Source organism: Myripristis murdjan, chromosome 1 (assembly GCF_902150065.1).
Source record: "Myripristis murdjan chromosome 1, fMyrMur1.1, whole genome shotgun sequence".
NCBI classification, from domain to species: domain Eukaryota; kingdom Metazoa; phylum Chordata; class Actinopteri; order Holocentriformes; family Holocentridae; genus Myripristis; species Myripristis murdjan.
This window is the reverse complement of record NC_043980.1, coordinates 20,798,018-20,823,495: the sequence shown is the minus strand read 5'-3', so window position 1 is coordinate 20,823,495 and position 25,478 is coordinate 20,798,018. Positions and strand designations below refer to the sequence as shown.

Sequence of the window (25,478 nt, the reverse complement as noted above, 5' to 3'; positions counted from 1 at the left end):
TAGCCCTATTGACAGAAAATGAATAACTTGTTTTATGCGTTATAAAGCTTATAAAATTTTCTATTTAACAAAATGTTTCTGCCAAGCCAGGTGGAGTTCTTCAGCTTCCAAAAATGTACAATCTATAATAACAAATCACATGTCAAAGGCGAATTATTTGCTTCCATAAGGGAGTGTTGACCTTGTATCTGTGTCTTTATTTAACACTGAGGTGGAAGTGTGAGATATAAAAGGAATGAACTCCAACTATGGCACAGTACAGTATAAGTCTCCACACAGGAAGCCTGGGAGAAAGTGTGTCAAATGGAAGGGGAGAGGAGGGGGTGTTTAAGAGGGAAGTGTTGAGACTGGCTTAGACTGACTTGGAGGCCAGGAATGTGACCCTGCACAAACACAGCGACTCCTGTGCTCCGTACGGAGGGGTGGCAAAAAGTGGGACAAGGAAGACTCAATCAAAGAGCAGGAACAAGAAACATAAAAACAAACATCAGTCATGAACTATTATTGACTGGCTCAAGGCTAAGCAAGCTTCATTACATCTGTCAAAGGGATGGGAGCTATGTCCTCATATGGCACATAACTTCAAGGAGAAGACACACAGAAAAAGTAACACAGGTCACAAATGTGCAGAAGTTGTTTGTGAATTGACACCAATCTGACAGTGAAAGTCTTCAAATTAAATGAAAACCGCTTTGACAGCTGCAGCTGTGGTTTGCTGGAGGCATGAGGTCTCTAAAAACAGCTCAGTCACAAGTTTTGTGGATGAATAGGGATTGTCAGACAGCATTGGTGCTGAAATGACCTTGTTAATCAAATCTAACATATTTCTTACAACAAAACTGTCTCTCTACATTACTTATAATTAACTGCTCTTTTGATGCCACCTTTTTTTTTAAGTTCAAATGATTTATGAGATAAAATACTGTTAGGAAAACATGAGATATTAGGTCTTTCAAAAACCAAAAGTATTTTTACTGATTTTTTCTTTATATTCAACATTGTGATTTTATGGTATTTGGTAAATCAGTATACTTTTAAATGACCATTCCCAGGTGGACTTCAATCAGAAATTGCACGTCATCTGCCTACACAGCGTCATGCTTTTCTTGGGCAGTGAACAATGGTCACACAGATGGGGCTTTTCATAGTGTGCAATATTATGACTATGTCCTGGGATCCCCAGAGGTCAATACAAGGGCCTGTTGTAATTTTGTGAATCAGAAAAGAAAAAACACAGGTGCACGTAAGATAAGCTTTAAATGCCAGTAACATGAGATCATCGATGGAGTTCCAAGACGGGAAAAATGGTGAGCAAAGGAGACACATGGGCTTATAGTGAAAGGAAAACAGTCAGAGGAGAGCCAGACAGACGTGATGAAATGATGAGACAGGGTGAGTGAATCACAGGAACCACACAACCAACTCCCCAATGTCAGACCCTAAAGAATGCACACCCCAAAGCCCTGCTGAGGGTGCTAAACCACTTCCTCTTTCCTCAGCTCCCCTCTCGTCCACCTTCATAGTTTACAGCTCTAGGTCTGCTCTCAGCCTGCGAGGGTATGAGTCCAGGTGAAAGGTCAGGCGTTAAGCCTCCCGCTGGGTGGATGCCCATCATTGTGTTCTGTTTATATTCCCACTGGTTTATATTTAGATCAGGAAGGCGCTCCCAACATGTTGCCTCTAACCTCAGCTACAAGCGAGGAAAAAAGACAGGCCTTCATTCTTGGAACAAGGAATCTGAGACTGTAGTGCTGACATGCTCTCAAGTCCATGACAGCGAGAGTCAGAGACAGAGACAGCGAAAGAGAGACAGCAAGAGGAGAGAGAGAGGGAGAGAAAAGATGAAAAGAAAAATACTTTGCTGAGACTGCAGGCAAATCTGATTTGTTTCTGAAATCCAATCTTTAGAACTGCCTGTCCACACTTTTGTTTGCATGCATTCAGGATGGATTTGGGTTTTAAGAGGCAGCGTTAAGATATCTGCACTGGCTGCTGTGGTAGCAACTTATGAATCGTCAAATGCCGAAGCTAAACAAAAAGCTGCAGAAAGAAAATCACAAACATCTTTGGCTTCTTGCCACACATTTATCTTTATTGCAGTTGCAGTGCAAAATTCCTCTGTCATAGCAGGCAAGATCGGCGATGAAGGGGATCGATATATACAGCATGTACATATCACATATCACATGTTTCATGTTGCAGTCACAGCTGCCCCGCAATTTTTCAATTCTGATGGTCTCAGTACAAAATGTAGCAGCACGCTGTAGTATTTGTGTAAAATTTCAAATGCCTTTCTTTGAACCCCCCTTAGTAGTTTCCAGATGAGGGTGTTTGCCAGGTCATGGTGCTGACACGCTGAAGCACTTTGCTGACAGTGTGTGTGTGTGTGTGTGTGTGTGTGTGTGCGTGTGCATGTGCGTGTATGTGTCGTGGTAGATGAGGGGGGGCTAAGGAGTGGGTCTAGTTTGGGGGAGTAGCAGGAGTGGCAAGATGGGGGAGGAATGTAAACCTGAAAATGCAGCAAGAAGAAGGTACAGATGTCACTGCCAAAGAGCTGATCTTCAATCTTAATCTTAAATGGTTAAGCACCACATACCAAATTTCCCAAATATTTTAACCAGACCAGAGCACAAGACAGCCATATGACATGAATTCTTCCCTGTCTTTCGTCTCTTGGCTCTTTGTCTCTCCTTTTCTTTTTTTTTCACTCCTGCTAGGCAAACCTGTCAACTTCCTGGACAAGAGGAAGCGAGGTCACAGAGCTAAACAGGCTGCATCTGAAGATAAGCACTCCCTGCTCTACACTCTTGTCTTTTTTTTTTTTTTAAATGATGAAACTGAAGTGGTTCCATACACATTGGTTCTTGGTGTGATTATGTTTTGTATAATGTAAGTGCAGTTGCTGGGAAGGCTCTGTATTACTGCATTACAGGTAATGTCAGTGTGAGCAAAGGGCAGCCATGACACAAATTGATTTTCAGTAATGTATTCCACTGATATGATCATACACCCGGTCTAGAACTGCTCTAGTTTCACACCATGATATATTGCTTAAAAATAGGATACATAGCTATGACTAAATAAGAATTTACTTCTATTCACATCTTTTTTTTTTTTTTTTACCTGTCTGACCCAACACCAACTTTAAGGTGGTGTTTCCCAGTTGCAGCTGTAATTTTACATTTCTTTGCAATTACTACTGTTATGTATCAGCCCACAGTGATAATGGCTGTTTTGTGAGTTCAAAACAACTGTCCGATTGGTGTCCTGTTTTTATGTTTGCAGAATCAAACTTTCTATTTGTGTGGTGTTTTTTTTCCCTTGGATTTTACTATAAGGAGTTTCTGATATCATAAGTGAATTTTTAACAAGGCATATAAAGATAAAAGGTCCTAAATGATCTATGAAAATGTCTGTTTGACTTTGACAGTCATGCCCACATTTGAAATAGGCAAATATTATATATTATTTTGAAGAGATAATGGTTCTTATGAATCTAATAAAACCATACAATGGGGGGAAAAAATCAATCTATAGACATATGCTGAATGATGAGTCAACATGCTTCCAGTCAGTTTTTCTCTAATAATGCTTCACTGCCACTACTTCAACTACTAATAATAATAATAAAATTTAAAAAAGTTTCAAAAAGCAGGACATACTACTTCCCCTTAACCCAATTTTGGGGCTCTGTAGCTTGATTTCCTGCAATAAACACAATCACAAACACATGATTACCCCCATGTTAAGATGATAATGAGCGAGGCTATCATCTTCAAACAGTATGCAGAGATGAGTTATGTCATTTTTTTTTTTTTTTTTTTATTTATTGTCCTGTGCACTTACACTTCTCATTTGTAATGTAAGAAACCCTTACAGCTTTTTAAAACTCTGTGAAGCTCTGGCTAGGCTGGATCTGTCTTCACAGGAACCCCATAAAGAGCAGCTCTAAACAACAGGTTGTTAGTTGTTGCTCAACTCCGTGTAGACACATCCTGTCTGTGGCCAGGAAACCATGCCACTGACCACTGGCTAAGGTACACCCAGTGCCGGGGGCAGGTCATCATCTGTCCCATTACAGAGCCCGGGCTTCAGAAACTTTTTGTTGCTCATTGAGGTCCTTCCGTTGTCGGGGTGATAGTAAAATTAACCATGAATGAGCCGTCTTTCATGGCAACGTGGCGGGAGCCTCCAGGGCATGGCATGTGATGTAACACTGTCACAAATGTGTCATTCCCAGGGGCTTAAATGGTGATGATACAGAGGGGGCTTTGAAGTGTCACAATGAACACTGGGCTTTGTGCTCCATTAAGTCCCCAAAACTCCCCGAGCTGCCGCCCTCCCCACCCCCCACCGCAAGCCCTGGGTTCCATCACAGAGACACAGAGATGGAGGTTACATAAGTTGCTTACAGGAAGTTGGAGTGATTTAAATAAAGAAAAATGACCAAGAATGTTTGGCGCCTTTGAAGTTTGTCACTGTGCATTTTTGCAAGTTTTAGGCCCCTTGTAAAAAAGATTTAGAGTGGGGCTATTGCCAAAAGGTAACATGCAAACACACACACACACACACACACACACACACACACACACAAACACACTGTCATCTCCTGCACGTTTCCCATGAAAGGTTTTCAGCAAGTGGTGGTAATTAGAGAAAGAGAGAGAGAGCGAGAGAGTGAGTGAAAACTCCCAGCAGGCTTTGAGGCAGCGGGGGGTAATATGACAGCCTCCTCCCAGCGTCCAACCACCTCTCTGGTATTGTTTACCAGCGGACTGACGACACGGGGGGGTATTTAATGAACACTGCTCCCCTGCTGATTGTCTGAAAGTGGGTCTGTCCATCCATAGTTTCCTGATGACCCTGTGTATTACCAGCAGACTGCTAACAGAGAGGTCGGAGCCAGAATGGAGGGAACAGTCACTACAGATTGGGCTGATTCACCAGATAGACTCGTAACAAAGTGTAAAAGGTGGCTGATGAAGAAACAGTGCAGAGAAATGGAATAATATGTCTATACTGCAAAGGCAGTTCATCATGACGAAGCAGTGAAGATTGATGGGGGCCACATGCACCACTTACAAAGTAACATAGTTGAAGCGTAGGTGGCTATTAAGTTACAACTTGCGCACAACTTGATATTACTGTGTTGCCCTACAAAACATAGTTAAAACGCTACCCTTTGTGGGCTGTGATTAAATATTTATGCAAGCCTTTGACCAGGAAAACTGTTTACAACAGCACACTGATTTGATTTTATCAGCAAACTTACTAAAAATGTTTACATCTTTTGGATCTGTGTGACGACATTCACATTTATGCCTGTCTATATTTTTACACAGAAGGCATAATAAGGATTAGTGAATGTAAGAGCCGTATTGTAATACGTACAAAGTCAGTACAAGTACAAATGTGTGACAGTGTAAAAAGAAAATGAAATGTTCTGCACAAATAATATTATTTGGCTCAAAACTAATGAAATTTGTGAAAATACTGTTAGTGATACTGCACAAAAATGAACATGTCAATAATATTAACTGATTCATTGTTAATATCATTTGTGTTTGAAAAGAACTGCATTAGGAAAAAAGATTCTAATTGGATTACATTATGGAGACACACTCTCTAGTGTGAACTTAGCAAGTCAAGAACAGCTGGCGCAACCCCTAGATGAGTAAACGCTTCAAAAATCCAGGTAAAAAATAAATGTTTCTTTCTCTCTCTCTCTCTCTCTCTCTCTCTCTCTCTCTCTCTCTCTCTCTCTCTCTCTCTCTAGGTGTGTGTGTGTGTGTGTGTGTGTGTGTGTGTGTGTGTGTGTGTGTGTAAATAATGGGATAAACTTACATTTACATTTTTATAGGTATTTCACAGATACTCTATTCCACAGTTACAATGCACAAAACAGCACAACAAGCTGAAATTCTTCACCAACAACACAAGAAACCAATGAGGCTGTAAAGACATAAGAGCTGAGGTGAAAAGGTAAATAAGCGGGGTAAAAGTTTGGGGGATCTGACAAGACATCCAGACTGGTTCTTATCTTGAGAAGGCGACTGGCTTGCTAGTTATCGGATGAGTCTGAGCTCTTATCTAGACTTGCTCTATGTGTCTCATAGAGCCGTCCTCCGCTCGCCCACGCCCCCTCTCTCTCCTGCCCTCAAGTTCCCTTGCTCCTCAATTGTCCCATGGCACAGTGTCATGCACACTGGGCAAAGCTATCACATAGAAATAGTATCATATGATCTCTTGGCATCATACCAGACACTATCAATGGCTAACACATACTGTAGACAAAACACACCAATTTAAAAAAAAAATCCAGAAGCAAAGGTCATTAACTTGAGCATATGCACTTTATCAAACCAACCATTAACTATGTGTAAAACTGAGCATGAGAATGAGAAAAAAAAATAGCCAGAACTTACCTGCTTTTTCTTTTTCAGCAGAGGAAGAGGTACTCTGTAAAAGAGAAGAAAGAAATGTGCAATAGTTTAGATAGATTTCTATCATACCAGGTGCCATCTAAAGTTCTGAACTCATTAAAACCTTTTGTTTATCCAAGCCTTTGTAACATTCTTGATCCTGAGCTAAATAAACATTTGTGGCATTTGTGCAATAGAATGCAATTGAAAAACCACAGATGAAGTAATATGTGTGTTCATTGTCGGAAACTGAGACTGACTTAATTCCTCTGCACAATCTCTTTGTTTGCCTTTGGCTCAACATCTTCTCATTGTGAGAAATCCACACAAGAGTCAAAAAATAAGGCACAGCCTCTTCATATACGTGTTTGCATGTGTGCATTAGTTTGCATGCATGCACACAAAGTTGTCCAGAGCCCAACTGGCCGAAGAACATGACACAAAATATCTGAGCAGTGAAGACATCTGTTTGTGTGTCATGTTCAACACATCACATTTAATGTTTTATTTTTTCAAGTTTACTTAAAGGCAATCAAATCTACAGCAAGGTTTTGATAATCACACAGCAATAAGCAAACTCTGACATTCAGACACAGAAAATAATAGATATGCAGGGACCAAAAAAGACTGTCAGAAGGGCCCAGACCATATGCATAGTTTTCCAGTGTGCAAATGTCTAAACACCCGGTCACAACAGATAAAGAACCCACAAGAGACTTCTGAACAAATATCACATTATTAAAAAGTGTTAGCAAAGTGGCTCTTGTCTGATCCAATGTTGATCCAAGGCTCACCAAGGTAATCTGGAGAGTTTTATGATGAAATCACAACACACTGCCATATTTGATCATTCTTTGCACGCAATATTTCCTTCTTTGGCTTTGTTGTGGGTTTTAAGACAGTATTATCACATCAATTCACGGTTTCTAGTAAAAATAGATAGTCATGTCCTTTCATTAGGGAAATATAGTATATGCATGTATGTGTGTGTGTGTGTGTATGTGTGTGTGTGTGTGTGTGTGTGCACGCGGAGGGCAGCACTCAGTTGGAATGCAGGGATCTTTCTTGCCTCTGCCTTTTGACCCCAGGTTTCATGGCTGACCTCTAAATCCTAAATCTGTTTTAATCCACCATTTGCTGGAACAGATCACAGCCAGAAAGTGACAGAGAAGAACACACTTTTTCCTCAGTGCCATTTATTTCCTAATAAAACACCAAACATCTGTCTCTTTTTCTGTTATTTCTAACTAGAGCTCATTCCTTGCTCTTGCTTAATTAGTATTTTTAATGAGTATTTTAGCTGTGCCCCATGGTGTGCATACTTTACTTTAGCTTGTTTACTCTTTGGCACCTACTCGCAGGGGACCACAAATAAGATTCAGTTCAGCCAGAACCTCAGTGAATGTCAGCTTGTGGTGTTTTACCTCCTTTTAATTCACAGTAGTCTGGAACAAGGCCCTAGCAGCATACTTAAAACATTTTTTTTTCTAGTTGTACTCACTTACTGACTTTTCTAAATGTTTCTAGGGCTGTCTTTATTCCTGGCTTTGAAAGGAAAAGTGGAATTTTAATCTGACTATGAAGATTTATTCAAACACAGGAGACAGAACAAACATGAACAAAAAGGGACTTTTATTTGTTTAATAGTCAAGCATCTTTGACTGGTAGATATGATCCAATAACTTTTCCTCCAAAATCATTTTGAGAAAGCAATCTCTGTTTCCATTTTTTATGGGTGAAATCCACCTAAAACACTTAAATGCTAAAAAAAAAAAAAAAAAATAGCTGAATGCTGACACCATGTCAAGATATTTCCAACATAGCTAAAAAGGAAGTCTGAAATAGCAGAAAATCAGCCATCTATAAATTCAACCTGAAATGACAGGTTTTGATGTTTGGTGTCCCTCAGAATCAAAGAGCAGGGGCTTCCACCTGGACTCGCTATTTTGCACCAGCATTTAACCTTTACACACGGAGAAATTTTTCACAGAGGAGGAAGAGATACCAATTTCTGAACTGACAGTGGCCTCAACAGACCAGAGTTGGACCCTTCACTTAACATGCAACATGCCTTGCATATTGCATTTAAGTGAAGAGTGCAACTCACTTTTTTGTCATTGACACTCCACCTTGCTGTGAAACCCAAAGATAAATGCAAAGACATTCAAATAAATTACAGCTCTAACAGGAAAACACTGAACTTTACATATTAGTGATATCTAGTTGTCTGTGTATCAGAGGATTGATTTTTCATTTAAAATTTCTTGAGTGATTTAACCCGGCTGATGCAGACTGCATGAGACAGTAAGAGGCTGTCATTTTTTAGTCTGAACAGATGAAATTCATTTGGCAGTATTCACTCAAATTCTGAGTGTTGTTTTTGACTGGTTCTCATGTTTGAATTTGCTCCTTGGCTGAGAATCAGATGAAGGCACACTGACACTCAATTTACGCCGTCAGCTATGATCACAATCGTGATTCCTTTTAAATTGGTGATATTCAACCCGTGTCAAGCGCCACAAGCACAGCACCTTCAATATCTGCATAATAGGCTGACAAGATCAAAAGAGCTTTTCCAGAGTCTAGACTTGGTCTCTAGAGTCTGGCATTAGCCAGGCCAGAGTTATGTCAACTTCAGACTGAGAGAGGAAGAGACATTTAAACTAAATGGATAAATGTCAGGGGCCAGCCAGCCAGAAACTGATGAAACAAACGAACGTCGTATAGAATCTATTTTGTGTGCAACTGTAATGCAAATATAGCAGCATGGCATTTTGGAGAAATGAAAAAAACATAATCATAATGAAAAACATGAGCAGATTATGGGCTCGTAATCTTCCACACATTCAACAGATGCTTGCATGTATTGCGGTCCAGAAAATGTTCGAATGGTTTAAACTTTTGACGTACATCAAAATACAGTCCAGCTATTGTAAAATGATCGACAGCTCTTTGTTCTTTCCATCGTCCAGTGTTTCAGCCCCACAGAGAATACACTGACTCAGTCTGGTTTTAATGCATGCAAAATCTCTGTCTAGTCACTCACATAAGATTTGTTCAGTTCTATATAAAAAGCTATCAGCACTACCTCTAAATCATTCCTGTAAAATATTACAAAACATGTTGCTGAGAGATCCCTTTAGTTTCCAAAATAGCCCGCTGTGATTGCACATGAACATGCTGGTCTTTACTGGAAGGTCTAGTGCTGATGGGAAATTTTGCTTCGCTGTTGTGGCCCACTATCAGTGGCTGACATGCAGGTTGGAATTTCAGATAAGAGCATGTACTTCAGTACTGATCATTGTGACTCTGAGCTTACCAGCAGACTGTGAAATTGATACCAATACCACAAAAAACAGAATTAATCATTGAAAAACAAAAATATGAATACAATCCCTCACCTCTCACACAGTATGAACTTTCACATTGAATAATGAACAACCACAAGAAGACCAGCCTCTAGAGGCAGAACACAATGCCTGGTCTCATACTTGTGTTTGTTTTTGCTAATGTGGTGGCTGATGAAAGCTGGATAAAGTGTTGTCTTAGTCCCAATCTGTCTGACTCAAGTCTTACAGAAGTCAGTGGTTGAGCTGGCTGTGCTCACATGCAGCACATACCTCTTCAAGGCCTTATCTGAATCCCACAGAGCTCCATCACTAGGTGTAGGTCTGCCGTTCCATGTGTGCACATGTATGTGTCTGTCTGTGTGTGCGTTTGTGCACATGTGCATAATGTGCTGGCAAAAGCTCAGCACAGCGTTTAATCACTTCATGGGTCACATTTCAGACATATAAATAACTCCCTCTGTGGACAGATGGCTATACAATTTATTGCCAAATAATGACCCAAAAAGACACCAGGGAGAGACCACAGCCTTGGACTCCCCCTCACTCCACCATTACTAAATCACCACCGCAAACAGAACAACAACAGTGAGGTGAAATCAGAGATAGATTTACACTCCAAGCTGTTTCAGCTGTTGGCCTAAAGGAACGTTAGCTTTGGTTTTTCAGCCACAAGACAGTCCTCACCACATTCCCCTGTATGCAAAACACTGTGGACAGTGCAAGATTCAACCTTATTTGAACTCTATTAAGGCTACACTAGTGTAACAATCTGGACTGTTTTTGCCTTTTGATCAATCACATTTAAATGCGTCCACTTTTAAAAGACTGTTTCTATTAACCAAGTGGCTCAGTCCCCTTTAGTTTTGGTATATTCCTAATATTTTGCACAGTTCCTGAAGAAGTTTGGATTGAAACAGCACCACTATTTTGATTTCAAGTTACTGTTTAAACAAACATTTGAATATTTCTTGTTTCAGGGTGTCTATAAACATCAGAGAACTAATTTTACTCTGCATGAAAAAGTGATTTTTTGGACAAACTGTTGTCTTTTTTGTTTTTAATTCAAGTAAACTCTGCAAGTAAGCATAAAAGTAAGCACAACATTCCATTTTATGAACTATTATAACTTTGGGTTGGATAGCAATTTCTACTGTAATAAATCTAATTATAAGTTGTGATGCACAGGATTTGGGACGGATACTGTGAGTACAAGGATTTTATTGGATTTCTTCCCACATGTAAGTCTGACAGGTAAGTATAAAATGCATCGTGTTAATTTACAATTGGCATATTCCCAACAGGCAAGTGCAGCAGGTCAGTTTAAAGGCCGTATAAAGTTTCCTGGTAGACATATAATTTTATAACATCATAAATGCTGACTCTGGTGCAGAAGAAGTTCATTCATTTACACAAAAAGAAAAACATGACATTTCTAAGAATATGATCAAATTCTACATCTACAGTACCTTATATCCACAATTTCTTTAATTTTAACAACTATAAACTACAAAACCCAAACTCTAAGCAAGAATGCCCTTGCATAATGGAATCGATATGGGAGGTCTATGTGGCTTCTCTGCTCAGGACTAACAAGACATTTCAGTTCACTGTTGAGTGCCTTTGGTATTGTGTAAACACCACACCACGGGTTCCTCTCTGTGACCCATGAAGTCACTTACGCACAGTGTAAATCTCACTTTTCCACAATGCTGTGTTTTCCCTCATAATAGCAATTACAGTTGAATAAATTCAAGCGAGAGACCACAGAGCCTCAAAAGTATGTGAATGAATGAGTACCAGTTAGTGCTGATGTTTTCGTAGCACCAAGGTCACATATTTTCCCTATGTTTGTCTGCGTCCCCCCAGCATGCCACAGTGCAGGTTGTCGCAGTGTGGGGTCGTCCAGGTCGTGTCAGGTGTCCACTGGGGAGCTGTAGGCTGCACAGCACACAAGCGTCAGCTGCCCCATTTACTGCTGCTAATTTACTGGAAGTGTGTTGTGTGTGTGCTCAGGGGGTATGGTATGTGTTTTCTTTATGTGTGTGTGAGTGTGTGGGAGATGCATGCACTGGCCTGCATTCGTGTGAGCCAGCATGTCTATGACCTGCATTGGTAGGCAACACAGCACTGTAATGTCATTACTTTAGCCAGTAACAAATTCTCCCTGAAACTATTTGTTTCATTAATAATATTACAGTTACAAATCAAAAAATATGTTCACTCTAAAATCATATTGAAGCTGAAATGTCCAAAGACTGTAATTCTTTACCAGAGAAATGGCAAGAAAGAACTTTCTCTGTGCGTAAGTATTGTTTCACTTTCATTTAGAACTGAATGACATGATAAAAAAGTGACTTTTTGCTTTTATTTTGGCAGATATTGCGATGTAATATGATTTACAATTCTGTTGGGAATGATAATTATTGTATCATGAGTTTCATTTTCACTGAAAAAAGCTATTAAAATGCTGATGATGCGGTCTGTATCAAACAAATGTGTTCTCTTACATCTGGAGAAAATGATTTGTAGTTTGCGGCAGTTCTGTAACACCACAATACTTCATTTTTAATGGTAATTTGTCACATTTTACCTTCATCAAAAAACCACAGCTCCTTAAATTTGGATGTTGCACTTGGCCATGTTACGATTCCCCTGATTTCATCATTCAAAATGATTATTATAACATTGGACATTGATGCAGTTTGGTTATTCTGATGATTCACCAGAGAGGCAGTTGAGTTATTGTTTGAACTTTGCTAGCGCTAAGCAAGGCTCTGACATGTGGCTCTTGCACAACACAAACTGAGCAGTCCACCCTGCCTCTGTGGGCCACCCCCCCTGCCACCCGCTCACCCCCTGCACTGCAGCTGCGGTGAGTGTGTGACCACCCATGGTCTGTGCTGGCCAAGGATTAGGAGGCTCAAGCTAACCCAAACCTTTTCTCCACCACTTAGCACAAATGGCTAAATTGGTGCAGATGGCTTATGGTCAGGTAAGCTTGTGACTCAATGGAGAAGGTAATTGTGTGTGAGAGAGGGAGAGAGAGCCATTGTGCATGTGTGTGTGCATTTGTGTGTGTCTGTGCGTTTGTGTAAGTGTGTGCATGCGCATGCCTGTCCAGGGCCTCGAGAGATGTTATCTGGACCTTATTTCTGTTGTTTGACTGGCATGAACGTGCTCTTTCTGCCCTGCACTTATAAAGGAATTTATTCTCCATGCTCTGTTGACCCACTAGCGCACGTGCGCAGAGAAACGTGGGAAACCATTTCATTTTACCCTTCTCCTCAGGGTAAAGACTCCCCCCACCCACCAACCCACCCAACATTTTCCCCTTCATCCCCTGTCCACATTTTAATAGTTTCCATGTGTCACAGTTGAAGTGTGTCAACAGGAAGTGATGCCATGACTTGGTGTAATGATGCGTTGTAACATTTCCTGTAATAGAGGCATATCAGTGTCCAGATGTTGGAATTAAAAGCTATTTCAAAAAACACCTCTTGAAGAAATTTGCCCATGTACTCCAAGAACTTTCAACACTAGCCAACGTTTTGTATAATGCTAAAAAGCGAGAAATGATGAGATCAGGCTGAATGAGTTTGAAAGGGAGTGCTTTTTGTGATTGGTTATGTGTTAGGAGGTTAATGATTTAACCATACATGCACACACACACACACACACACACACACACACACACACACACACACACACACACACACACACACACACACACACACACACACACACTGAATGCCAGCCAAAACCTTGTTTTCTCAGTTTTCTCAGTTATGAGAAATATTCTGTATGGGGTGATGTTGATTGAAAAGAAGCAACACACACCTAAAAACACACACACATGCACACACACATACAGACAGCCTTTGTTTACAAGAGCAAGCCAAAGACACAGGCTTCTGGTTTCAGGCAGTGTCTGGTGGGATTTAGTGCTGGGCCCCTGGAGCATAAACTGTGAACTGTTGGCTGGCCCTTGGAGTCCATCACCAGACAAGACAATAACTCTTCACTTGTCTGACCACAGCCCCCTTCCTCCTGAAAGACAAACTCACTGTCCATCCACAAACTCCATCTCTTAGACTTGTTCCTACAGGTGGGCCGTCTTGCTATGCCCTGCTTAAATGGTAACAGTTCAGTTTTGGAGGCAAATCCTTGATGCACATCACGTTCATGCATGCATGCATGCAAACGCCACATGTCTTTTTGCCCAGACACAAACATGAAAGGAATTGTGTGGTCGCAAATATGTACCCAGCAAAATTCCCCAGGCATTTTGTGTTTCTATATGAACCTTATTAAATGCTCAACCTCAACAGACAACCCACATAATGAGACTGAGGAGAAAACACTGAATATAGATCATAACATTCTTGACATCTGATGCGTCTATATATTATAGAGCAGTGTCTTTCAAAGACTGAGTCAAGACCCAAATATCTTTCATGGGAACATCATAAACAGATGATAAATACCATAGATCATGACTTACCCTAAGAAAATATGCCACCCAAATCTCCTGATGTGATTGCCAAATTGCTGCCAATTCCTGGAATGTAAAATGAAATACTGACAGCTAACAGGTTTGAAAAAAATGAAATAACAAAAAACAAAACAGGGTGTGTTTTGTTTCACTCATCTACCCAAAAGCCAACCAAATTGTTTTGAGAATGGTAAAAAAAAAAAGTTTGAAAATCACTTATGTATATATATATATATATATATATATATATATATATATATATATATGGGTCATGGGTCCATTTCTATATCAGTGAAGAGCTAGAATGTGTCTCCTATTTATGCTCAGTAAATTGCATTTGTGGCTTATAGACCAGAGTTAATAGGGATAAGCTTTATAATCCCAACTGAACTAACAATGCTAGCCTGTGGATTACCCATTGGCATTTTGGGGAGAAAACAGAAAGTGGGTTAACAACGGAGGGATTAGACTGTCTTGTACAGAAGACTGAGGTGGCCCCATGGCGGCCCTGTGGCGGACACATGGCTTATTGACTTAGCAGAGGCAAAGGTGGGTGAGACCGAGCTGTATCACAGTTTTGTAACATCTACTTAGAACTGAAATGTCCATCAACTTTACAAGGCACTGCATTTAACCTCAAAGTCAATGGGGCACTGCATGCTGGGTAAAAACATTGTTTTTTAGCTCCACTGGTGATGGGCTCTATAGATAGCAATGATGGTCATGTGATCTGGGGCTTGTAGTATGGCTTCGCTTTCAGTTGAGAGTATTACCGTAGTATTTCAATAATAATTGAGAAGCGTCGCTCCCCAGATCATGTAAAAATCATGTAAAACCATGCTATAGACATACTATAGTAATACAGTTGAAAAAGTAGATAAATAGCAATTAAATCATCACATACCTATGGTGCCAAAACACACATTTGCTTTAGTATGCTATACAGTTTGGAGGTAGATGTGTTTTCATCTGCTGAGCCAGCGTTAAGTTTATAGAACGTGTTTAGTACACATGTAACTTGCTGAAGAGCTGCAGCAGCCTAGAATTGTATGCAGGCAACAAGCCCAAGCAAAAAGAGGAGGGTTTTAAAAACAAGTTTGCTTTCCAAAGGTTTAAAAGATTGCTTTAAGTGTTAAGCATAGATGGTATTTGTATAATTTAGCTGTCCAAACATGACAATGTCACTAACTCATTAATTTCCTCAGACAACCCATACGACCACTTTGGTCTCTTATCCGGATTGTTAGTCCCTAGCACAATTAGTCTTGTTAAATGTTTTATTAACTGAATGATTTAAAGTTTTCTTTCATAGTTACCTACATGCGAACACCCCCTGTGTACACTTCTGTGTATGTGGCTGTGTGTGTATTTCACCCACCAATTTATCCACACTTTCACACATGCACACAGTTTCCCAAACACGCCACGCTCCATGTTCCTCTGTCTGAGGGCAAAGGTTAACCACAGGATTATGTGTGTGTGACACTCAGGTGTACGCTGGCTAAGGTAACGCAACTTCAAGGCAAACATGAATGAAACGTACATTCAAAACAAAAATGTGAGCACACACACAAACCAAATACCTCAATTAAAATCTTCAACCACAAGCCTAAATAAGTGCTGTCTGCATCACACCTGGTTTTACGATGCATTCCTATGTGCCTCTTTCAGCGTCCTTGAGCAAATGTGTGTGTGTGTGTGTGTGTGTACATGCATCCAAGCGTGCATTTGGTTTGTTTGTTCATTCTGTGATTTATGGAGGTTCATTATCAGCAGGCTGCAGGGGTGTTTCCAGATGCCTGCATTTTCCAGTCATCCCCAAGATTTACTGTCAACAAGTAACATCATCCAGCAACTATTCTCTGGGGCTTTTTACCAAGCCTTTCACGTAATACATTTGTGTTCAGCATCACTCATACCAGGCGTGACTTAAACTTTGGCAACAAACATAGCAAACTGATGTTTCCATTCACCACAGGGTACTCAGCAGTTGGCTTAAAAATAATGATTCATTAAAGAAAAACCAAAAAAAAAAAAAAAAAAAAAAAAAAAAAACTATTCAAAATGAGTCATATCCAGCCAATAAATTGCATCAGTGGTTATGCAGCTGTATTCTGTCACAGTGTTAAATCACAACGTGCTGTTATTGTAAACATCAACAGAAGTGTCACTGAGTACAACAAGGTAAACCAGATGTTTTATGTGTAAATTAGGAAGTAATTGACTAATTGATTAATTATTAAACTTAAAATTAATTATTGAACTTATAACTTAATTATTCAACTTTTATTTAACCAGGTGAAAATACACTGAGATTCAAAATCTGACTTGGCCAGGAGGCAGCAGCACACAGATAAAACATGGAGGTTACCAACAAATCATACAAACAAAACACGACAAAGAGAATTTGAAAGAATTTGAGTTTGAAACAGATTTACAGTATGAGAGTCCACGCTGCAATGCAATGCTTCACGGCAGCATGCGTCTCAGAGAAACAGCTCAGGAGAGTCATTTCCTTTGGGTCTGCGTACAGAGGTTATCAAACACACATTGAAGGAATTAGAGTAACCTCATGGGCCTACATTTAATTTGTGAAGAAAGCCATTCAAGATCAATAAAACTAAGCTAGGAATTCTTGAGTAATCTTAAAAATGTCACGGTTGGAAAATTGAAAAATGATGTTGTACAATTATCTGAGTCACATTGCTGTAGCTGTGACAGACTTATGTAATATCTGAAATAGGGCTGACTGTAGATGAAATCCATTTGGACAGGGTGTTCAGCATGCACATGTATTCACATTGATACATGTGGTGGAAGATTTTGATGAATTTTTTTTAATGGACAGTTCCTTGCTGTGCGTTTTGCTTTACTGATGAACAACCAAAAACAGACACTTAGATTTTCTCTCTGCTCTTCTCTATCTTCCCTGTCCAGTTCTTGGAATGCCTGATGCAATGGCCATAGCCTTGAATCGACAGGAAAAACAAGATTTCCTTGTGGGGGTTGAGGAGAAGTTCATTTTCCACATCCTCTTGCAAACACAAGCCTTTCTTTTTTTTTTTGAACCCCCTTTTTTAAACCACAACTGCTCTGTGTTTGTCTCCTTGTTGCAGCTGTGCTCAGCAGAGAAGTGACCTTGGGGACAATGACAGCACAGAAAGCAGATAGCTCAGCCATGACCGCAGACAGAGGCACAACTTGTACCTCGTTGACTCAACAGCTCGCTGATTCTTTAGGGCTTACTTCAACCTTTAAGCAAAATAAGTGTGTGGGATGTAGGTAAACATAATTTTGTCCACTGGACACTGTATTGATGATGATCCAAAGGGAGACAGAAATTAAAGAGTAAGTGGGAGAAAGAATAGTGATAGCTTTCCCAAATCAGACGAAAGGCAGTGAAAGTAGCAAGCTATTCATTCTTTTATCTGTGTGGGACATTGAAAAGGTGTGGTTTGAATAAAGGATGTTTGGGGACTGTGAGGCAGCCAAAGCGGAACACGGGGAGGAAGGACAGAGCAGAGATCTGCTAGTGACCTTAGCACGCAAACCACTGCACCGCTATTGTCCCTCAAACTACAGACAGATAAAGAGCGACATACATATCAACAGCAACAGGCAAGAACTAAAGTCTTTCTTTTGTTCTCAAACCAAGTTTGTCACAAAGTTATCATCCATCTACCTCGCTATGAATCAAGACACAGACACCCTAGAGCTTGGAATTGCAGTACATAGATACAGCAGTGCCAGTCAAACACCGACAAACCCACCAGCAGAGATGACAGAGGTTTTGTTTGGAGCGCTGTTGCCTTGGAGACAGAACACAGACCCAGAAAAGGGTCAAAGGTCGCCTTGTTATGGAATGTTTACCAAAGACGGAGATGCTGAGGGCTGGTATAGGGCAGCGCCTGCTCTGTCACCATACAAGACATGTAAAACACTCCTGTGCTAAATTTAACAGACAGTCATGGTCTGTGCCTTGCACAGGCCTTTGGGAGATTTTGACTGTGTCGTGCTGGTGGGAACTCTTTCGGCTAAAGGTGATTGATCTGTTGTTTCCGACTGTAACATTGAGAGGAGGGTGGACAGGGGTCAGTGTCAGTAAGGCCTCCACCCACCTCTCTGACTTGGCACATCCTCTGTGGTCACAGACCACTAAAAATAGACAGTCACATAACAAACGGCTGTCACACAGCACATAAATTAAGGTTTGATGAATGTCACAATGTACTTACGAAACCAAATTAACTATTACTGCTACTATGAAACGTAATAACACTATTTTTTAAAATAATAATATTAATAAAATGGTTACTGTGATACCATTACTGAACTAGGAATAATAAGCCAGAGACAAATCAATAAATGGATCAGTCAACAAAACAAAGAACCCCCACCTGTTACAAGCAACAATGCAAGCATTATATTACAGCCACTAAACAACAGTATATGACACCTGCTACACTAAGCAAGCAATAGAAACCTGCCAACAAAAACACTGGGCAAAGAATAGCAATCCACCATGGGAAAAAAACACCTGCTGTGGCACAACATCCGCTAGAAGTTAGCCACACATTTGACACAAGAATAACAACCACCTGGTAGGGCCACTGCTGAAGGCTAACAATAGCTACCAGCTAAACTAGCACAGAGCCAAGAAACTTTTCACCTCAACACAGCGCCTTATCCACAATGGCAAGTGTGTGATACATGCCGGGATGACAAGTGAACAATGCCACACACCACCGCTTGACACTTATCAGGGTTACGTAAAACAAAGTACAGTGTGATTATGTGATTGATGCAGTCACGCTGAAGTGTTACCCTTGATGTAACGGGGAGGTTAGACTACGGGCTCCCACGTGCTTGACCACCGTTTGACCAGCCATTTTAACACTCGCCTTCTGTCAAAAATGGAAGGACCACTAACACACACTAACAAACAAATACTCAGTGGTTCATCCACATAAGCCACTAATAAAGCCCTTATTAATACACATATGCACATCAGTGGTAATGTTTTAAGTACTGCATTCAAAATTTCACTTAGAATAGAATAGAATACAATACAATAATCCTTAATGTTATTATACAAATTTCGCATGTAGTTAATGTAGTAGTTAATGTAGTAATTAATGTAGTAGTAATATCAGAAGCTTAGTAAATAGGAAAACAGAGGTGTAGCAGCTTAATGTTTGCCAAAAAGTGATAATTGTGCAAGTACCTTTTTAAATAGAAGGCACAAGAATAGAAATAGAAAGAAATAATAGAATGGAAACTACTCCATATGCTGTTGAGTAGTTTAATGTCTACCAATACATCTTTTTATTTTATGAGCCTTTTCTATGTTTTGTGTTTAGAACCACATACTGCAAAGCAACTAGTAACTACATATATCAAATCAACCTAGTAAAAACTACAACAGTTACCTCTGAAATGCTGTAGAGTAAAAGTATACAGTCCTCGAAACAGACATAGTGAAGTGCAAATACCCCAAAACCGTACTCTTGTTGTTGTTGCTAGTTACTTTCTACCACATCAGTGAGAAATGAGATGAGATATTCACATTTCTGAGACTTTTTTTGGCTCACTTTAGATAAACCATATCTCTTCGTTGGGATTCTATGAAAGTCTGATAGATGACTTCCACCAAAGTATCAGTGTTGTCAAGCAAAAAATAATGACACACACCTAAAACTGGTTCATATCAACGTCATCTTGCCTTACTTCCTGCCAGTAATTCAGTTCCTAACCTCCCTCTGCATGGTATTGCTTATCTCTGCACTTTATTTAGCAAGTTTGTGTTGTAATAAACTCACTATCCCCTTTTAGCTTGACTGCTTGGAATTCTCATAAATTACAGACTGGTGTACATTAAGCTGTGTGTTTATGTTAGCTTTAAAATGGATACAGTCACTATTGGCTTGCTAAAAACAAAACATATACATTGTGCGCTATCCTGTGTAAATTTACTTAGACTTTCTTGTCAGAACTGACCTCAGGACATGCGCAACATGCAAATGCTTGAAAAATGCTAGGTTTTAATTTGGTGGCTATCATTTATATTGTTTAATGTTGGGCCACCTTTCACCTGGCTTAATATTTAATATCAGGTTTGGAAAATAAAGTGTGATTTGAGGATCTGCTCATGTTCAACTCTTTATCCTTTCACCACTATTGTGTGCCTGTTTTTTCTATTACATCCATCAACATTCTACTAAACTTGCAAAGCTAAAGCTGGATAAAGTATAATAGTTGGAACCCGTGTTAGGAAAAATGTTGAGGACATTTTCCATTACAGCGTGAGATCACATGCATATTATAGAAACCGAAGAAAAACACTCTCTGGGAAGACATAAAGGGTATAATAGTGCCATATCTATGCCAATATGTGGGAATTCCACACCACTTTCCATGGTATTTGCCCCTTCAACTGATATAATCTATTGTATCTCCTCTGAAAATGGCAATGGGAATGCCGCACATCTGTTCCCTGACTACACTGTGCCAGTGAAACTAAAGAAAACCAGCAGGCCTCTTATGGGTTTTTGCATCAGCAAGTGAAGGATTGTGTGCTTTTAACCTCAACTCACTTTAAAATCTGATAAAACATAACCGCCAAGTTTGCATGAATTTAATCTTAACGTCAAAACTGGAACTGTATATCTACATCCACGTGGTCCTTTTGTTTGCATCCCTCAAAGGATACGCTTTGTCAGTCTAAAGAGATTACGTGGGCGTCACAACACTTTAAGCCTGAAAGGATTCAATAGTCCCTGACAACTATTAACCACTAAGACCCCTCTTCATAAAGTCATCATCTCTTTGGCCTCAATCAATCACCCCACAGGGCCTCCACTGTAAAAGCCTCCCATTAGGCACAGTAAAAACTATGTTTCCAAGCCTTACTGAGTTAGCTTACCTTACCTCAGGAATGAGTGTGTGAAAGACAGCTGGCTGGCTACAGATATTATACATCGTAGACATGATATTTAGACCCTCCTGCGTCTCTTAAATCAGTTGTTTTGAAACACAGAGATATCGCCTGCTTTTGAGACAGCAGAAAAGTTGTGGCATGCAATACGACCAAACAATGTGAAAAAGGAATTGCAATAGATAACACAAGAATGCGGAATGCCCCCTGATACAGGAATTTTGATTTCTCCACAGGTTGCAATGTTATGTTCTACAAAGATTAGAGAATTGTTTTTCAACAGAAACATCCTGTTCGTCATTTAGTTTACCCATATTGTTCATCACTGTATCATGAGATGAAGTGTCTCAAAACAACTAATGTCTGTGTTTTAGCATTTGATGAACACTCGCTCAGGTAACAGTCAAGCCACCTGCTACTGCAGCTTTTTCACTTTGCCCCTTTTAAGAAGGCAGTGACAAAGCAAGACTGACAAAGTCATTAAGTGAGCAAGCAAGGGGTTTGAAGACGCAAGTCTCTCTTGAACCGTGTCCCAATGCACCTCCCTGCCTTGTCCTTTCACCTCTCAGACCCCCCCTTTGACCCCTTTGTTGGGGCAAAGGGGCTCTAGACCCCTGGAACCAGCTAATTATAGAGTTTAACGTCTGCTCGGCTAAGCCCTAAGTGCTGGGGGACATTCCTACAATTCACAAAATGTGTGTGTGTGTGTGTGTGTGTGTGTGTGTGTGTGTGTGTGTGTGCGCGTGTGTGTGTGTGTGTGTGTGTGTGTGTGTGTGTGTGTGTGTGTGTGTGTGTGTGTGTGTGTTTTGAATTTGTTTTAGCCACTATTTATACAGAGAAACATGAGATTCTCTTTTGCATACGAGCTGTGTGCAGAATAGAAAACAAAATGAGCTAAGCAATACAGGCACACACACACACACACACACACACACACACACACACACACACACAAATGGAAGTCACTATAAACAGCCTCAACTACTATTCTAGTAAGTCCCTCAAATCCAGCACAATTAGGAGATCTAGTTTCAGCACAGTTTGCAATTCCTGTGACTCATCTGACTGTTTCTGGGATAGTTTAGACATGTAAATATCTTTACTTTCAAGACATGCACACACAAACATGACCAACTCATTTTAGGTGCAATACAAAGAGAACCTGATGAGTAGTGAGGACTGGTAGTGACTGAGGTTGGGGATTTGAAGAGGAAATAAACAGGGAGTCTTTCTCTTTTGGTCTTTAACCAAATGAACAAGACAAATTGTTAAGCCTGGTGACTGAGCATTTAGGGAGTTGAGGTGCCTGTTTCCATCTCAGTCATGTCAGCTGTCAAGTCAAGTCAATTTTATTTTTATAGCCCAGCGTCACAAATTACAAATTTCCTTAAGGGGCTTTACAGCAATACAACACCCTCTGTCTGTTGACCCTCAGCTGTCAACTGTTATTCTAGAATCTCCATCTTTAAAAAAATACAAAAAAATCATACCACAGGATTGTAGAGTGAGAGAGCTGTGCTACCTTTTATAATGATATCATATAGAGCTCTTGACTTACCCCAGTCTTAGATTTTGCTCCAAGGGCTGATGCATGTCCTGAGATGGAGGTCACAGTAGCAGGGAGTTGGTCTTGATGCAGAGGGTTTGTGCCATGCAACACTGCAACCACTGGCACAGATCCTAAATCACTCTCCTGTACAGATAAAAGGTAAAGAAGACCAACAATGCAGACATTATACTGTTGTATTGAGCAAGAATAGTAATTCAGTATTTTTTTCTCAGGATGCCCTGATAGTGAATCCGATATTGACAGATACCAGGGTAAAATCCCTGAATAACACAAAATAAAAGCAATCTACTTCCAGGTCTCTATTTTTGGCACACAGAAATCTGTATTTTTCAAAAAGAAGGAGAAAGAGGCATCTGGGTCCAGTGACCCAGAACAAATGGTTCAATCCTACACTATTCAATGAAAGTAATGAACTGAATCAGTGAGGGTCAGTATCAGTATTCTTATTAGTATTAGTGCATCCCCTTTTTTCAATAGTAAAAATCCATGCAACACTCCTTGTTTACAGTCATAAATGACTAACTCTCATCTCAAACCCCAGACTACAATCAAGAAAGCTTTTGGGTCACTATAGTCCAGCTATGATGATATGTTGCCAGTCTCTACCTGTAGTTGTCGTCTGTGGAGGGTGGGGGTGTTGTCCATGGATGAAGTGGCACTGAGGGCGTTTTCAATCTCCTGGTCTAACTGGTCCAACTTCATCAGTAGCAGCACCATGGAGTCCAGACGAGAATGCTCACGCTAAACAGAAAGATAAATCATTAAATCCCATTTGATATTTGGGGAAAGGGAATTAAAAGCCTTGATATCTTCTATCTTGTTAAACTTACACTTCACCTATGGAGCCACTAATAACACAAGTACATCAATAATCATTATCTTCCCTATTTGCAGGAGTCCCGATTCAGACTCCATCCAAAAAACAACTCAGACAGCTGCTTAACTTTTCTGATTGTCTGTTCCTTATACATTTTATGGAAGTAGCAAAGCTTGTCCTTCGATGATCTCCATATTTAATCAGCCATGAGAGGAAAGGGAAGCTGACACAAGTTGGCAAAGTCACATTTTGTGAACATTCATCAGCTTGACTGCTTAGAGACACAGCAGTGTAGCTTAGACTGCTGCCAACTGGACCAAGTGGGCAATTTGTTCTCTTTTAGAGACAGACCTCTGCTGGAGGTCATTCAAACCCACACTGGGGAACACTTGGACTTTAAGAAATGACATTCACAAGGCGGAGCTTTACTTGAAAGCATACATACTCATATACAGGTTTTCCCTTTTTCCACTGTGGCCCTTTTTAAATAAAATTAGCTGTCAAGATTTATGGTACACTTTCTCTTGTGCAGCTCCAGCAATGGTAGGCTCATGTGATCTAAATTAAGCCTGTCTTCCCCCAGTTAGGACATCAAATCTGTCAGGTCTCATCTCCTGACTCACACTTTAGTGGGACTAATGCAAGATTAACTTAACAATAGATCCATAAGATTCCAGGAATCCTTATCACCAAAGGGTTTAACTTAATATAGATCAATGCAGCAGAACAATTGAGTGACCTGAGATGCAGCAGATTTAGCAACATTAGCACAGCCCCACCCACACCATTATTTATTCAGCTTGTTACCCTCTGTGGCTGCTAAAAGTTTGACCCATGGTCCATTTGGCCAAAGAGTGTAAAATATTAGATAGTTTATCTGTATTCACACAGTTTAATGTGGAAAGTCTTTGTTTGTTTTTGAGCATATTAATGAGCATTTGATATATCAAAACAAAGACACTATTTTCACTTATGACATCTCTAAATAGTTACTTATTTTTGTTCCAAGGCCTTCTGCTCTCGCTAAACTTTGGCCCTGGGCCCCTCATGCCAAGAAGATTGGGAAACTTTGCTGTATAAGCCTGATCCATTTTTCCCTGCCCATTCCTTCTCTGTGGTCTTCCACTCCTCTTCTGCTATAACACGTTATGTCATTGTCACTATTAAAGTCTGGCTCTTTCACCCTCTGCTATTTTTCCTATGCAGTCGGTCTCTTCTGTGTTATCTCTTGTCGGCTTCCTTTGGATCATTTGATCTTTGCAGACTTATTTGCTGCTCATCCCTTTTATCTGTACTGTTTCATTATTTGAACCAACTGCTTGTGGTAACAAGTCTTACACTGACCTCAGGTGGTGTGTCAGCAGTAAGACATGTAAAATTAATACCACCCAGCCCATCTTCACACCCCATCTACCACTCTTTCCTTCTCTGCATGCAAACCCTCCACCACATTTTGCTTGAGGGGAAATGAAGACTTGATGAAAGTTCAGCAACTTGTAAATCCCTCCCCTCCTCTTCAGGTACTGCATTTGCCTTTAATTTTTCTTTTCCTGCCTGTTTCCTACCCTGGCTCCGGGTGTGGTTCTCCAACCAGGGCGCTTTCCCAAGAAGAACCCTGAGCGATGACATCACAAGGCTGCCTCATTAGTCCCGAACAAGCCCTGCTACAATCTCCGCTAACAGACCCCATTAAAGACTTTATGAGAGTGAGCTCATAGGAGACAGGGCCACTGAGGTTGTATGTTTGTACAGTGCAATAGAAGCATATTCATAGGTGAATGTGAGCCTGTTTTCCATGTGCTGTGCCTGTACCTAGGTGAACTGCATTATAGAGAATATTACTTGGGTTATGAAGGATGAATTAAGGCCTCATACCAATATCATGTGCTCAAG

The 25,478-nt window shown here is 40.3% G+C and overlaps 1 protein-coding gene across 1 annotated transcript in view; it reads right to left on the bottom strand.

The window, feature by feature from the left end:
- Positions 1 to 22,884, bottom strand: part of dlc1 (DLC1 Rho GTPase activating protein) — an 84,768-nt gene extending 61,884 nt beyond the window's left edge. The window contains exons 1-2 of the mRNA XM_030051921.1: positions 22,757 to 22,884; positions 6,426 to 6,459 (exon numbers count right to left, since the gene is read on the bottom strand). The gene's annotated coding sequence lies outside the window, so the exon portion shown is untranslated. The remainder of the gene's footprint in view (positions 1 to 6,425; positions 6,460 to 22,756) is intronic.
- Between the last annotated feature and the right edge of the window lie 2,594 nt (positions 22,885 to 25,478).